The sequence below is a fragment of the Haliaeetus albicilla genome, chromosome 22 (assembly GCF_947461875.1).
Source record: "Haliaeetus albicilla chromosome 22, bHalAlb1.1, whole genome shotgun sequence".
In the NCBI taxonomy this organism is placed as follows: Eukaryota; Metazoa; Chordata; class Aves; order Accipitriformes; family Accipitridae; genus Haliaeetus; species Haliaeetus albicilla.
In genome coordinates, this window is record NC_091504.1 from 21831597 (window position 1) to 21843897 (window position 12301).

The 12301-nt window shown below is 40.8% G+C and overlaps 1 protein-coding gene across 2 annotated transcripts in view; it reads left to right on the forward strand.

Moving 5' to 3' along the window:
- Window positions 1-12301, forward strand: part of FOXK1 (forkhead box K1) — a 58010-nt gene that overhangs the window by 14858 nt on the left and 30851 nt on the right. The window lies entirely within an intron of this gene.

The window sequence follows — 12301 nt, forward strand, 5'->3', positions numbered from 1 at the left end:
CTTCAAATTAAACAGCAGCTTTATGGTTAATTTTAGACTTTAAGGGCAGCTTACTAAATGTTTTCTGCAGGTAGCTAGCTGTTAACATCCCTGGGAATGCAACTGCAAAATTTTTCCCCACTGACATTATGCCGAGAGGCATGATAAATGAGATAGACTTTAATTGACTGGCAGAGTGGTGTTGGGTTAAGACGTGGCTTACCATATGACACACAGAAAAAAGTTCACTGTATCTTAACAGTTTGCTCAGAGACATGAAATTGTTACAGGAAGGACTACGCAGGGGAACAGAGCAGCTTCTGTAACAGCGTGGTGGAAGTGAGGCCAGAATTTGCCTTCGGGGGACTTTAATAATAAAAAGACAAAGGAAAACCCCCAATCAATATTGATTAAAAGTTAGATGTCACTGTTGAGGCTGCAGATTAATTTATATTGATGTAAAATCATGTCTGATTTTTGTGGCCATAGGTAAGACCTTCTAGGCTCATACATTTAGCATGTCGGCAGACTTGAGTTAGATCTTGCAATGCTTCAGACTCACTGTACTCCATGTAATCTGCCCTGTGTGCTGCTGAACTGCAGCTTGCTTGTTTTTAAAGGAATAGGAGTGCTTGGGAGGGGAAGAGGAATTTGTCTTCTGATAGCAAGCCCTGTGCCCAGCACTCCTGGTTTGGAGTGAATGGCATATTTTGAAACTGACTCCAATGTTTTGAAATGTGAAGCTAAGTGAGGTACAATTATAGCACCACCTCTTTGTTTCTCTGCCTGGTGGACTGACACCAAGTAACTACCATGTTGTCTTGGCCTGCATATTTAAAAGGTGGTCTTTGTGGTGGGTTTTGACAGACTCCCCGATCAAAGTACCAAAACTCTGCCTTAATGGTATTTGTTATAAAAGCATGTTAATGATATTCTTTTAATTATACCAAGGCTTCGTTTCTGAGATTCTTACATATTTATAATCCATCTAGAAATAATTGTCAAGATTTTTCTGGATTCATTTTAATGTGTTTATGGTTGAGGTTTTCTATGTTTTAAATAGATAAGTAAGTGAATTAATCCCTAGTCAGGTGTGGATTGACCGGTGTTCCACTGAATTTGTAAATAAGTGGTGATAATGGTGGTATTTCAGGAATATCCTTCAGCTTTTTTTGCAGGCATTAAAGTGAATGAAAGACACTGCTAGCTGGCTTACAGTGGAAAGGTGTTCTTTTTCAGCTTTTCTGCTGGAAAAGTTTCAGAAAGGTCACTTTTGAAACTCGCATTCCTGGCCCTTTGCACTCTGATAGCTTTCTGGAGGAGATTGGAGCAGCTTCTGGTAGAGGTTTTTTTGGCATTGGACTGAGCAGGATTGCTATGAGACCCATCCTGCAAAGCTGCAGATAGGATCTGGAAAAGACCTGTCCATAATATGAGTTTCCCAGGCAGGGTGGTGACTTCAGAGGGAACCTCATACTATTCCTGCTGGTTCTCCATTAGCTGATTGAAACACTGTTCTCAGCAGTTTCGGTGATTTCTTTTCTGTTCTTCTATGAGATGCTATTTTGATACCCTGTGAATTTATTCCCTGACCTTGTTGTGGTATTTCATTACACTGAAAAAATGTCAATTACAATATCTTATGTGGGTTTTTTTCCTTTCCTGTACTGTACTCCTCAAAGGGGAGTATCTGGAAGTGAAGCTGCGCTTGATGTCTCAAATAATTCTCAAAGACTAAAATCAGAACGTTATTAAAGAGATGTAAGGGATGTTAAAAAAAAAAAATACAGCTCTTGATTCTTCACTACTAATTCTCCAGTGTGAAACAGCCTCAAATGTTCTCACTTGAATGAAAAATTCACTATTTGTCAGTGGTGTTGCTCGATTTATCAGTTTGCTCTGTGACAGCAATTAAAAGGTTTGCTAGATAAGAAATTGTAGGGAAGATGTGTAGAATAAAATTATTATTGAAGTGTCACAGCATGGTATTATAGTGCAAACTCTCCTTAAGGTTTTGCTTTTAACATCTAGTTGTTGCAGCCTCAAAAAAAAAAAAGTGCTTGTTTTCTCCCGTGGATTTTTAAAGACGATAGGTATGAACCAAACCAGCATTTTAATGTTCTTTGGGTTGGGCTTCTGGTATCTCTTTTCCTTTTTAGCCTTCCTGATCAGCCTAGGGGTGTTTATACTGTTTCCCCTCTACCACCTGCTTGGCTCAGTTTCACTTGCTGGTTTTTCCTGGGATGGGCAGTGGCTGAGACCTTGCTGTTGGTCAGCACAGTGAGGTGGGATGTCTGGGGAGTCTGAAGGGACTGAAGAAACAAAACTAATTTTTTTTATGTCTGTGTGTGCATGGCGCTGGCAGGGGAAGGAATCCCAGAGTTTGCCCAAACTTTCCTGTGAACATTGCTGTCTTCAAAGGAGTTTGCTAAAATACGTATTTGAAAATCTGCCTCTGCGTGGAAGTGTTTCTCCATGTGTTTGAACCTTGATGAAATGGCACAAAGGGAAGCCCTGTGCAACTGAGCTCAATAGAAACATTCATTACAGCTAATTTACTTGGTGCTTTTAAGAGACATAGCTATTCATAAGTTGTGGTTTTGCCTGATGCTGCTGGTAGTATTTGTTTTAAATAGATACACTTGCCTGCACACGCTCTTTGCCCATCTGAAATCTTGTCTGGCTGTGTTGGAAACCTTGTTTTAACATGGTAGTATGCAGTGGTAGGCAAATACCAGTGTAAGCTGTGGTGCCCTCCCATTAGGACAAAAAAATCCTTTACTGTGTGTATGCTTCCAGGTAAACAGTAGCAAGGAGTATAGGGAAAAGATCTTGTCTGTGACAAAGAGAAATGGCAATTTTAATTTTTTTCTGAAGCATTGTCTGTGTTCAGCCATCTTACTGCACCTGCTTTTCTCAAGGACAATTAGTGAATAAACTCTGGAAGCATGAAGGTACTAAACAGCACTTACTTTGCAGCATGCAGAGCCTGCATATCCCATCTGAGACGACCACAAAGCCACTCCTGCTCCTGTAGATGTGACCTGCTGGTTGCTACGGGAGAATTGCCATGGGTACAGGGCCACGGGAAGCACTTGTTGGAATGCAGAAAACATTTTCAGTCTTTGTTTGGTCCTCTTGCATACAGCTGAGTGACTTTGAGTTTGAAATAATTAAGCTGAATCAAAAAATCGTGACTTTTCTGTTTCAGGAACTGTTGAAAATTTCCAGCCTTAGAACATCAGCATGGTGGCTGATGTGATTTACCTGGTAAAGACCAGAGCTTTTCTCAAAATGAATGAATTGCATTTCGTTTTGTGAAACGAGAAGGCAGTGTTTGGATCATGTGATGCTTAAATCTGAGTCTGTGGTTACATGCTTCATTTTTTTTGTTGTCTGTTATAAATCTGCAACATTTTTGCTGGTACCTCCTCCTTTCCTTCTTCTGCTTGATACTTGTCCACTCCACTGACTCTGTTGGTGTTGGTGCCTGTGTTGCCATGTGGAAGGCAAGATAAGGGATCTGATCTGCCTGATGCCTTACTCCCAACAAAAAAAGAAATTAATTATTTCAGCTACCTGATTTGACTTGCTGTGCAGTGGTTTGGATGGCAGTATTGGCACAAGGGTGACACTGAGAGGAAATGGCTGAGGGGGAGGGATGGTGGTGGGGGGTAAAGAAAATGCCTCTTAAGCTGAGAAACAGATTTAGATTGTGTTAAAATAAATCTGCATGAGATTGAGTGGCATAATTGGTATCTCTTTGGGGAGAAGATTATTTTTAAGGCAGAGGAAACCAGTGGGCTGTCCTCCTGAGCTGCAGACTTTTAGCCAGTTGTCTGGTTACTCATCCCAGCGAGTCCAGGGTGACCATGGAAAGAGGAGAATTTCTAGCTAACTCAGATGCATTTCAGGGGAAGGACAGAAAATCCTTCCAGTAAGCTGGAATTTCAGGCTGGTCGATACTAATTTCAGTGGATTCAGGTATGAGGAATTCTTGATTACTTCAGTGTGAGTTTGCCTTTACTAAAACTAGGTTTACATTAGCTTTAGTATAGGAATGATACCTAAGTGGTTAATGCCAGGGACCCCAGTACACTGAAGTTGAGCTACTTGTGTGTCTGGTGTAACAGGGCAATGGAAATAGTTGCTGGTACTTTCTGGGAAAAGTTCCCAACAGAAGAAAATTTAAAATTCATGAAGTAGAAGTTAAGACCACTCTCTCTTTAATTCAACTAATTATTTTAAACCTGAGCTCACTCACATATGTACAGACAAATTTAGTTCAGTCTCAGCTGATACATGTACTTTGCATATCTGCAATGTTAAGCACGACAGTAGATATTAAATAAAGCGATTGTGTTACAAAGCATGCCAGGCAAGTGATTTGTGAGCGCAGGGTAACTGTGGGGTTAGAAACCAGTCCTCCTGACCTAAACTCATGTTGTGACTTACAGAATAATTATGACCAAACATTTCAATGGGTTGCTCTGTTGTTTTCAGCTGTGATGGAGAAGGCTATACTTCTTTATTTGTGGATAATATCAGTACTTTCTAAATCTAGTTTTCCTTCAGTTATGTTAAAAACACTAATGATGACTTTTATAGCTTTTCCTCTAATTAAACAATAGTGGATAGTACCAGAGGCGTTTTTGCAGGGAGCTCTGCAGTTTATTTCCTTTTGCTGCTGCTGCTGTCTGGCAATGTGCTTGTCTTGCTTCTCTTGAGATTGAGTGATTCATTACAGGAGGAACAAATGTCAATTCTGGGCTTCACCATTTCTTGCAGACCCTTTGCTTATCTCTTCATGAATGCAAAAAATTATTTTACCAACCACCATGTTACAGATATTTCTCTGATGTGTGTTTGATAAAGGACTTTATGGGTAGGCCTTCAGTAGGACTTGATGTTAAATCTGGTCAGATCAGCAGAGCAATTGAAAGGGAAATAACAAATGCTGAAAACTGCAGTAACCTCCAAAATGAACCAAGCACTCTTAAAAACCTGGCAGTTATGCTGCCTGTGTCCCCTAGCCTAAAGAGATGTGTAAAGAAAAGAATTATAATGACTCTTAAATTACCATGGTGATAGGTACATGCTTGTTTTGTAATGTGTATTCAGACTTAAGAGAATAAAATGTATTTGTCTTCGTTCCTCCAGATCTCTTTCTGTAGTCTCAGTGCAATTAACTTTTTCATTTGGAATGCAGATAGCACTAGCCAAGTGGATGATATAACTGGTTTCTCATTGGTATTGCTTACAAAGTGTTATCTGGGGGGGGGGGGTCTAGGGTAGGGAGTGGAACAGGAAATGTTGGATGATTTTATTATTATTGAATTATAAAGGAGGGGTGAATAGTACCTAATCTCCTGTGACAGCTCAGACAGCTTTCAGAGCTTGTTGTACGGTTTTATGACATTCATTCAAACTAATATTAATTTTAATTCACTTGTGATTGAAAGGTGGTTTTGTTACTTGTGTTTTTGCCCACCTTGCTGCTTCAAACAGCTGTAGTTCCAGCAAAGTAATAATTTTGAGCACAATACTTCTGATGATTATTGCTGTTGGGGAGTAGGGGTCTAGTTTATTTTTGTGAAGGCAGAAAATTAATTTGGTTACTTAGTTCCTGAAATGGGGCAAAACTCTTCTAAATACTTTGCAGGTGAAGTGTTTCGGGTTTTGCTGGTTAATGCAGTGAGGCTTGCTGTAGAAAAGCTGAAGTTTCGAAGAGCATTGCTCTCCCTGGGCAGAGTGCAGTTAGCACAAAGCAACAAATCTTGGTCAATAAATGTTCCCAGCTCAGCTGTTTTGCAGTGGTCACAGCAATTATCAGAGCCTTATTTTTGAAGAAATGTGAATCTGAGGTAGTTCTTGTCTCAGTCTGCTTATCTATCTGGGGGCAGACCTTCAGGGCTTAGAGACATGTTTAGTTAAGTGAAGCAAACTCTTATCTTTTTCTAACCAAATTTAGTTTGATATTGGGTGAACTGGTGTCTAAACTTTCCCAGTGAGTCTTTTATGTTGTCCAAGGCACCTCCTTTCAGACTGCTTCAAAGTATTATGGGAATAGGGAGTGGATTTATGACTTAATGGGAACTTGATTTTCATAGATGCAGGCATGTGGTTCTTCCCTTAGCTGATTACAGAAGATGAAGAAAATTAGTTACAGGAGGTAATTGGGGCACTTCTCTGTTACGGCTGCTATGTACAGTACCTGCACATGAATTGTGGCCTGAAATTTTGGTATTTATCCTACATGTTGACTGAAGGTGTGCAAAGAATCCACCTTGCCCTCTGGTAAAATCATGTCAGGTACCTTGAAATAACTGGTAATGGTAATAGCCTGACAAAGATGACTGATGGGAAGTTCTCACTTGTGCTGAGAAACCCAACTTGTTTTTGGAACTTTGTGCATGGGAATAATACTGTATTCTTCTGGGTGAACTATATGTAATTGACATAAAACAAATTGGTTTCAGAGAAGTTACAGGGGACAGAAACAGCTGTTGTGTGGGGCTTGTTTGGGAATTTTTTATTTTTTTTACAAGGGTTTTTGTGGACATCCTTGGTCAAACTTCAGCTAGTAATGACATAGTTCTCTTTCATCAAGACACGTGCTGCTGTCATTAGAGCTCTGGCTGCCCACCTTTGCTGAATCCAAGGTATTTACTGATTGTAGAGATAACTGCCTCATCCTTAAGCATTGGGCTACTATCCCCTCACATCATAGAATCACAGAATCGTTTAGGTTGGAAAAGACCTTTAAGATCATCAAGCCCAACCATTACTCTAGAACTGCCAAGTCCACCACTAAACCATGTCCCCAAGTGCCACATCTACACGTCTTTTAAATACCTCCAGGGATGGTGACTCCACCACTTCCCTGGGCAGCCTGTTCCAATGCTTGACAACCCTTTAGGTGAAGAAATTTTTCCTAATATCCAACCAAAATCTCCCCGGCACAACTTGAGGCTATTTCCTCTTGTCCTATCGCTTCTTACTTGGGAGAAGAGACTGACACCCACCTCACTACAACCCCCTTTCAGGTAGGTGTAGAGCGTGATAAGGTCTCCCCTCAGCCTCCTTTTCTCCAGGCTAAACAACCCCAGTTCCCTCAGCTGCTCCTCATAAGACTTGTGCTCTAGACCGTTCACCAGCTTTGTTGCCCTTCTCTGGACACGCTCCAGCCCCTCAATGTCTTTCTTGTAGTGAGGGGCCCAAACCTGAACACAGTATTCGAGGTGTAGCCTCACTAGTGCCCAGTACCGGGGGACAATCATTGCCCTGGTCCTGCTGGCCACACAATTTCTGATGAAGTCAGTGGCAGAGGGAAAGATTTAGATAGAGTCACTGGTGTGGTAATAGTATCTGCAAGTTTAATCTGCAAGTTTAAAAAGAAAAAGTGGCAGTTGCGGCAAAGTGAGACAATGATGCTTAACTATGTTTTTGAATGGAACCTTGGGTCTGTGTTACTGTTCTGATTCAAATTGTGAAAAGTGTTATTTTTAACGAAGCACTTCCTACAGTGTTTCTCATTTGACCTGCACCTCGGCACTGTTTGTAACACAGATGCTACTGGTGCTTTTATATCTGCAACATTCAGGAATAACAGGATTTCATAAATTATGGCAAGATAAAGTAGACAAAGATGGTACTGACTTGCTGATGACAATGCATGTGTAACAGTCTTCCAGCTTACTTTTCTGGTTATTCCCTTTTGCATAATAAACTGGAATGATGTTTATATATAACATAACACATGCTTTTATATGTTGCATAATATATAAAAATATAATTCCAGGGTGTATATATATACTTTATATATATGTTTCACTTCGGCTTTTTCATTATTTGTCTTCTGCATTTTGTCACTGTGTTTTCCATGTTGTAAATGTAAAAACATAAATCCAGCACACTTTCCTGTCTCTTTTTAAAAATCTTTAAATAGCCTTTTCTTGCTTTTATGCAGCAGATCTTAGCAGAAGTCATTTGGTGTTGAACAGCACTCAGGGTGCTCCAACAAAGAAATCGGTGACTGTAATAGCTTCTATTGAACCTGGTACTATGTTTTGGCAAATGCATCTCCACTTCCTTTGCATCTGTGACTAAAAGGTTCTTTGAGGAGGGGGAGAATATGTCTGCTGCTTAGAGTCATGCAGGGTATGGAGTAATTTCGTGCGTTTTTTTACGTAACCATTTTTCCTGAAGTCTGCTTTAGGGGTGACTGTTTATGTAAAGTCTAGTGTTTCTTAGCACTTTATTTTCAGACCTTATGTAGATGAAATGCTTGTGGTCACTGTCACTGGTTCACCACATGAAGGATGCCTAATAGCATGGGTGTTGTGTTGTCAGTGTGAAGAGCTTGTCCAGGAAACTTGTGGAAAATCTGTCTTGTTTAAAACAATTCTAGCAACATCTTTTATATCACTGTAACCATGTGTGGCATGTGCACTCCTCCTCTTCCCCTTGGTCTCCAATGTATATATAGCATGCATTCACCGAGTGCTATGGAGTCTGTGAACTCAAGCATGCAGCAGGGAGCCAGCAATCCATTTTCTTTTACTTTCTCCTGCTTGTAATCTAATAAGGCAAGAATTGTTTCTATGCAGTTTATGGAGGTTGGGTTGTATGTGTTTGTTTTTAGTTTTAACACAAACAAAAAAAACCCTTTCTATTCTCACTGTCTTGCAAGGCATCCTAGAGAAATGGGAATTCTTTCCCACAAGGAATTGATGTATGCAACATACTATGGCTCTGTATGAGTACAATACATATGGTTTATATGGCTAGGGATTGCAGTATGTACCTGTCTGTAACAGGTTATTGAGTAAAACTCAGCAGCTCTGGAACTGAAGCAGGTTGCTTCCTGCCTGTACCAAGACCAAGAGATTTTGCAGACCATTAATGAACCCCTCTAATCAGCTGGAAATTTCAAAGGTGCTTAAAAGAGTTGCCTCTTGGGCACCCTTGAAAATACCAGTTAACTTCATTATGCTTTTTATGTTGAGTCTAATCTGTGCTTTCAGATTGATCTTCTCATGATGGAAATGTTAAGCAGCAGTAGTAATTGCTATGCATCTTTGATAAGAATCATGTAACATGGATCAAATAGTATAATTCAGTTTAAATAACTTGAAATATATACAGTAATCTTAAGGAATGCATGCTCTGTTCTGCTTGGGCTGTCTTGTCCTGCTTATCTTCTGTAGAAGTATAATTCTCATAGGCTTAAATCCTGCGTTAATGTGCCTCACTCCTAAATAGGACTACCTGATACAATTTGAGTTTACCCTCTTTTGGTTGGAAAGAGGTTAATTAAGGGAACAATTAGAAAAGCTCATTAAAACTGCATTCAGGTTCAGTGTAATGAAAAGTGAGCTTCCTGTGACAAGATGATTCAGAAATCATGCTTTTCCCATTTCTCATTGACACAGTTCCCCAGTATTAGTGTGTGTATGCTGATTTGAAGTAATGTCTTGGGCTGTGCTGTTGTCACTGTTTGCATTACTTGTGGTCGTTGTGATAGAGACTGGAACAATAATGTTAATCCCAGGCACTTTCTCACCCCTGAGGGAGGGGAGGAGTTTTGCAGGAATTTACAATCTATTTTGCATTGCATTTCCATTTCTTGGGTCCCAGGTTTTTGCAGCACTAAAAGCATAAATTCGGATAAATTACTGGCACCTTGGCTTTGCAGGCAGTGTCAATACCGGAAGCCAGCACAGACCAGGCTGCAGAAGCCTTCTAAAGCTGTGAGCACCCTTGCATATATCTACTCTCTGATTTTTCTGGGACTGGTTCCTTACAAAATGCCCATGTATGTGCTAGCTAGCATATTCTGTGAAAGCTAGTTGTATGTCCTGGGTTCTGCTTCAGTGGATTGGGAAGCCTGTCTTTCTAAAAACGAAATCACAGCAGCCTACAAATTGTTTGCTTGTGTAGTCAGCCCAACCCAGCCTCTCTGTTTCTCTTCCCTCTTTCCAATCTGAGATGCGGGTAAATCACGTGGCTGCGTCGGGTGGCTTTGGGGAGGCTCTCAGGGAAAAGCATTGTTAAATGGGCCTTTTCAGCACACGTTTACTGGGTTAGTTTAGACTTCATATTTCAGGTCGACTCATGGTTTTGGAAAAGTAACAGGTTTTCTTAAGATTGCGCATACCTGCAGACTGATAGGACTGCAGTGTTTTGGGTGCAGGTATTGCTGCCTTGTCTAACAGTGTTACAGCATCAGTGAGTATAGTAGAACTGAGGGGTTAGTTGCACCATCATCTGGAAGCAGTAACATGTAGGAGATGTGGATCTTGCATTACTGGGCCCTTCTGAAAGGGAAGACTTAAGTGGCAGTGGGATAGAGCTCCTTACTGGTATGCAGCTGCAGTGGGGATCTTCTGGCCTCAACAGTGCTGCAGAACTGCCTTAGGGCTCTGTGCAGTCAGGCCTGTTGAGATCAGCAGCAGGTTGGGATTGCACTGAACACTGTTAAACAAGGACTGAGTCCTTGACTCAGATGTTGAAAAATGCTGAGCACCTGGTGTTACAGCAAAGAATTCTGTTGCTCTGTGAAAGAAAGCTCAGCTTTTCCCTGGTAAGGGCTTGAGAAATGATGAAGCTTTGCTCATACTGGTATTGAGCCTTACTTAGTTCATGTGATGCTCACTGCAAATTTATGTATTCTCTGGGTTTGGGTTTTTTTCCTACAAGAAAATCCATGTAGCAGTACGAAAGCTTTAAATCTAGAGTAGTGGTTCAACTGCCTCGCTTCAGGTCCATCTCAGCTGTGTGCCTGCTGCTGGCAGACATTGCGAGGCACAGACACTCTGCTGTTTTGAATTGTGTGTTTGTATTGAGTCTGCAGGGAATCGTGTTTAGAAGGGTTAGATAAACACAATTAAGCTGCATTGCCAGCAATGATGTTCTTATTTAATGCATTAATGAGTGCAGGTGGCAGGACCTCTGAAGTGAATTAAATGCAGTGCAAACTCCTGCTGTATGTAGCAGAGCCATTGTTAAGTCCAAGCTGCTGAATGCTGAGCCAGCTCATTTGAGAGATGAGGTGGGAGATGGGAATGAGCTTCCGATGCCTGAATGATAATTTTATACTCTTCACGGCAGGTTTCTGAACATTACAGCAGAACTAGCTTGTGCAGAAGAACCAAGAGCAAGAGAGTATGTTTTTAGAGCTGTAACAGGATGTTTCTCTGCATTTCTATTGATAGCAGCATTAAGATAAGGTGGTCACAAATACAGATTTACTTGCTCGTCACCTTGTTCTGTTACCTGGCAGGATTCAATAATGCACTGGTTAAAAGAATTATGTTCAGCCTACACCAGCACTTACAGTACTAGAATAACACTGCCTGAGTCCCTTCATTTCCTTCTATAGGCAAGATGCTGGAAGCCAGCACAATTACTGTGCTCTGCTGGCCTTTCCCACGGTGAAACCTGGTTTTTATTTCCTGCTGCTTTAACCTTAGTATCAGTGAAATGATCCCTGGAAAGCTTGTATTGATTGCACATTATTGTCTAATTAAAGCACAATAAGAAGAATTGCAGAACACTCACTCTTACAGCCCTGTGCCTATTGCAGATACTATAAATTAGAAAGCTTTCTGTTCAAATATGGAAAATGTCAGTGCTTGCTTCCTTTTGAATTTCCCAGCATCTCCTGGAGGCTATACTTGTAGGTGTGTGATTTCCCCACCCCACCCCCCTCCTAAATAACAACGGGAAAGAAGTGTTATTTAGAGAAGAAATGAGGCACTGTAGGCTTGCAGGGGCCTTGTTCTGACCCTGCTAGCTATAACCCATGTTGTCCAAAGGGAGGCAGTGCTAAATTAATGTATTTTAATCTGAAACCTGCTAGATGATCCTTTAGCATCATGTGCAGAGATATAAATGGGTATTAGTTATACAATATGTAGAGGCCAGTCTTTAAATAGCACTTTCTTCTTACCTGGAGGCTGTTTGTTGCTCTGTCTGGATTTTATGGCTTTCTTCCTCCATGTTGCTTGTTGTTTGATTCTTTCTAGTAACTTGTATCTTCCTGAGTTATGTGCAAGGAGCTAATAAAAGATAAATCTGAGTCCTTGATATAGCAGGAACCCAAGAGTTTGTCATTATGGTTCTGCATCTTGCTTAGTCATTGATTGAATACATGGCCTTGGGGAAATCACTTAACTTACCCAGACCTTCAGCTTGCATCTGATCACTAGGTGATACATGATACACTATGATACATTTACAGAGATTTATGAATGATCAGTAATTCTGCACAGGACACTGGGCAGAAATATGCTGTAGAGAATGGTGGACTTCTGTGCTA